The sequence below is a fragment of the Pteropus vampyrus genome, unplaced genomic scaffold, assembly GCF_000151845.1.
Source record: "Pteropus vampyrus isolate Shadow unplaced genomic scaffold, Pvam_2.0 Scaffold505, whole genome shotgun sequence".
In the NCBI taxonomy this organism is placed as follows: domain Eukaryota; kingdom Metazoa; phylum Chordata; class Mammalia; order Chiroptera; family Pteropodidae; genus Pteropus; species Pteropus vampyrus.
The window spans coordinates 1,045,684-1,050,741 of record NW_011889286.1 but is presented as its reverse complement, the minus strand read 5'-3'; the positions used below and the strand labels follow the sequence as shown (position 1 = coordinate 1,050,741).

The following is a 5,058-nucleotide window of genomic DNA, read 5'->3' as shown; positions in this document are numbered from 1 at the left end:
GTGCCACGGGGCCACACAGGACACTTACTACATAAAGCCACCTGGCTAAGACTGGGAGACATAGCAGATGTGCCTAATACATGGAAACAAACACAGAGAGGCAGCCAAAATGAGAAAACAAAGAAACATGTCCAAAATGAAAGAATAGGAGAAAACTCCAGAAAAAGAACTGAATGAAATGAAAGCAGGCAACCTATCAGATACAGAGTTCGAAACACTGGTTATAAGGATGTTCAAGGAACTTAAGGGAAGAATAGATGATCTCAGTGAAAACTTCAACAAGAAGATAGTAAGAATAAAAAAGGACATAGATAACATAAAAAATAACTAGTCAGAAATGAAGAATACAATAACTAAAATGAAGAATACACTAGAAGAAATCAACAGCAGATTACATGAAGCAGAGGACATCAAGCATACCAACATTTTTTTTTAATAATTTGACTTTATTTTTATTTTATTTTTTTATTTTTATTTATTTATTTTTTAGGCAAGGCAATCCTTGGTTGACCTCACAGATTGCAAGGACCTCGTCAGCTTACAATCCCTAATTTTTTTATTTTTTATGCCTACAGCCCCTGGTCTTCCTAAGTGGTCTCACATCCAAATAGTAACCAAGCCCGACCCTGCTTAGCTTCCGAGATCAGATAGGATCGGGCTTGTTCAGAGTAGCATGGCCATAGATAAGCATACCAACATTTGCATCATAGGTATATTGAAAAGAGAAGAGAGACAAGAAATTGAGAATCCATTTGAATAAATAATGACTTAAAACATTTCTAACCTGGCAGAGGAAATAGACATACAAGTCCAAGAAGCACAGAGAGTCCCAAATAAGATGAACTCAAACAGATCCACACAAAGACACATCGTAATTAAAATGCCAAAGAGAGAATCCTAAAAGCAGCAAGAGAAAGGCAGCTAGTTATGTGTACTACTCCCAGAAGACTATAAGCTGATTTCTTAATAGAAACTTTGCAGGCCAGAAGAAATTGGCACAAAATATTCAAAGTTATAAAAAACAAGGACCTACAACCAAGACTGTTCTACACAGCAAGGCTATCAACTAAAATTGAAAGAGAGATAAAGAGCTTCCTAGACAAGAAAAAGTTAAAGGAGTTTATCATCACCACCAAGCCAGTATTATGAGAAATCTTAGAGACTTCTTTGAAAGAAGGACTGGATAATAATAACATAAATATAAATAATAAAATGGCAATAACTACATACCCAACAATAATCACTTTAAATGTAAATGTATTAAATGCTCAAATCAAAAGACATAAGGTAGCTGAATGGATAACAAGACCCATACATGTGTCTACAAGACTTCAGATCAAAAGACTCACACACATACTGAAAGTAAAAGGATGGAAAAAGATATTTCATACAAATGGAAATGAAAAAAAAAAGCTGGGGTAGCAATAGTTATATCAGACAAAATAGACTTTTAAAAAAAGCTATAATAAGAGACAAAGAAGGACATCACAAAATTATAAAGCAATCACTCCAACCAGAGGCTATAACCCTTGTAACCGTTTATGTACCCAACATAGGAACACCTAAATACATAAAGCTAACATTGACTGACATAAAGGGAGAGATCAACAGTAATACAGTCACAGTAGGGGATTTTAACACCCCATTGAAACCAACAGACAGATCTTCCAGAGAGAAAATCAACAAGTAAACAATAGCTTTAAATGACATACCACACCAGATTAATTTAATTAATATTTTTTAGAGCATTTCACCCTAAAGTAACAGAATATACATTCTTCTCAAGTGCACATGAAACATTTTACAAGATAGACAACATGTTAGGTCATAAAACAAGTTTCAGTACATTTCAGATTGAACTTGAAGAGGAATTTGCATTCAAAAGGCTAATCAGCTCTCTGTTCTGCTTCTGTAAATATGCTTGCTGCATGAGCTGTACTCAAAATTGACTAAAGACTCACCTCCCCTTTTGTTTGCTAAGCAACAAATGTAACTGTTTGTACCCCCTAGCAACTCCTGTGCTTTGTAGCACTTTGTAACTGTCAGTTACCCATAGCAACAGCTGCCCCTGTAATGTAATGTAACTACCTGCAACCATAGCAATTCTCGCTACTTTGTAACAGTCTGAGGACAAATTAACCAATCAGCCCATGCCAAAAAGGGTCTATATAAGGAATGTTGCAACTGAGCTCTGGGCCCAGATCTTCAGAGTGCTAGTTCCTCTGGGAGCACCAGCGTAATAAACCTGAGTTCTCCAACTCTCTGAGTGCTGCTTGGTTTCTCGCCAGTCTAATTTTGGATCTTTTCTGCAACAAAATCATAACAAGTATCTTCTCCAACCACAATGGCATGAAACCAGAAGTCAGTTACAAGAAAAAACCTGAAAAACACATAAAAACATGGAGGCTATATAATATGCTATGAAACAATAAATGCATTAACAATGAGATCAAGGAAGCAATCAAAAGATACCTGAGACAAATGAACGTGAAAACACGAACCTAAAATCTATGGGACAGAGAAAGAGCAGTCTTAAGAAGGAAATTTGTAGCAAATAGGCCTACCTTAAAAAACGAGAAAAATCTCAGATAAACAATCTAACCTTATACTTAAAAGAATTAGAAAAAGAACAGTAAACAAAGCCCAAAGTGATTAGAAAGGAAAAAAATTATAAAAATCAGAGAGGAAATAAACAAAGTAAAGTCTAAAAACAATAAACAAAAGGTCAATAAAACCAAGAGCTGGTTCTTTGAAAAGATAAATGAAGAGATAAACCATTAACCAGGCTCACCAAGAAAAAAAGAGAGAGGCTGCAACTAAATAAAATCAGAAAAGAAGAAGTCACAACTGGCACTACAGATACAAAGGATTATAAGAAAATACTACAAGCAATGATATGCCAACAAATTGAACAATGTGAAAGAAATGGATACATTCATAGAAATATACAATGTTCCAAGACTGAGTCAAGAAGAAACAGAAAATCTGAACTAATCAATTACAACTAATGAAATCGAATCAACAATCAAAAAACTTCTAGCAAACAAAAATTCTAGATAGTGAATTTTACCAAACATTCAAAAAAGAAATAACACCTATTCTACTCAAAGTATTCAAAAAATTTCAAGAGGAGGGAAGGCTCTCATGCTCATTTTACAAGGCCACCATTACTTTGATTCTTAAACCAGACAAAGACATTACAAAAAATAATAATAAATTATAGTCTAATATCCCTAATAAACATAGGTGCAAAACTCTTCAACAAAATATTAGCAAACCAAATGTAGCAATACATTAAAAGATCATATACCATGATCAAGTTAGATTTAATCTTGGGATGCAAGTTTGGTTCAATAACCACAAATCAATTCATGTGATATACCACCGAAACAATTGAAGGGTAAAAATCATATGATCATATCAATAGATGCAGAAAAGGCAATTAACAAAACTCAGCATCAATTTGTGATAAAAACTCTCAGCAAAATTAGATTAGAGGAAACATACCTCAACATAATAAGGGTTTTCTTGACAAATCCACAGCTAGCATCCTACTCAACAGAGAAAAGCTAAAGGTGTTTTCCTTAAGATCAAGAAGAAGGCAAAGATGTCCACTTTTACCATGTTATTCAACATAGTATTGGAAGTCCTAGCCACAGCAATTCAATAAGAAAAAAAGACGTAAAAGGTATACAAATTGGAAAGGAAGAAGTAAAACTGACATTATTTACATGTCATTATTTACAGATTACATGATATGATACAGATAGAACCATAAAGATTTCACCAAAAAAAAAAAAATGGTTAGAGCTGTTAAATGAACTCAGTAAAGTAGCAGGATTAATATTCAGAAATCTACTCTATTTTTGTACAGTTATGAACTATCAGAAAGATAAATTAAGAAAACAATCTCATTTATAATCACATCAAAAAAAAAAATAAAATACCCGAAGGGGAATGGAGATAATCCACGTGCAGAAGAAAAAGGACAACTCTATATATATAACTATCCTTTACATATTCATAATGTTAACCACATGCCAAAGATTCAGAACTGAAGTATATAACATAAAACAAGAGTGATGAGAGGCAAAACCCACAAAAGCCAACCAAAATAAAAAAAAAAAAATACAGAAACACAAGGACAAGGAAGGAATGGAAACACCAAGATACAAGAAAGCAAAAGATAAAATGGCTATAAGAAGACCTCATATTTCAATAATCACTCTAAATGTAAGTGGACTGAACTCAATAATAAAAAGGCACAGAGTTGCAGATTGGATCAAAACAAAACAAAACAAAACAAAACAAAACAAAACAAAACTATATGCTTCCTCCAGGAGCCACATCTCAGCTCCAAAGACAAATATAGACTCAAAGTGAAAGGATGGAAAATGATATTTCAAGCAAATGGCATTCAGAGAAAAGTAGGAGTAGCAGTACTAATATCAGACAAAATAGACTTCAAAATCAAAAAAGTAAAGAAAGATACAGAGGCACACTTCATAATGATAAAGGGAATCATGCAACAAGAAGACATAACACTTATTAATATCTATGCTTCCAATTAGGGAGCCCCAAAATATATAAAGCAGTTACTAACAGAACTAAAGGGAGAAACAGACCAAAACACTATCATAGTATAGGACCTAAATACCTCACTGTCGGATATGGACAGATCATCCAAACAGAAAATCAATAAGGAAATAACATCCTTAAATAATACATTAGACTAACTGGACATAATTGACATTTACAGAGCCTTCCATCCCCAAACAGCTGCTTATATGTTCTTCTCTAGTACACATGGAACATTCTCAAGAATCAACCATATACTGGCACACAGAGATAGCCTCAACAAATATAAGAAGGTTGAAATCATACCAACCATATTCTCTGGTCATAATGCTTTGAAGCTAGAGATCAACTGCAAAAAGAAATCAGGAAGAAACACAAATACATGGAGATTAAACAACATGCTACTGCAGAATAACTGGGTCAGAGAAGAAATAAAAAGAGAAATCAAGAGGTACATAGAAACGAATGATAATGATAGTG

At 33.7% G+C, this 5,058-nt stretch overlaps 1 pseudogene; it reads right to left on the bottom strand.

Moving 5' to 3' along the window:
• Positions 1 to 566: 566 nt before the first annotated feature.
• LOC111732932 lies at positions 567 to 685 on the bottom strand (annotated as a pseudogene).
• Between the last annotated feature and the right edge of the window lie 4,373 nt (positions 686 to 5,058).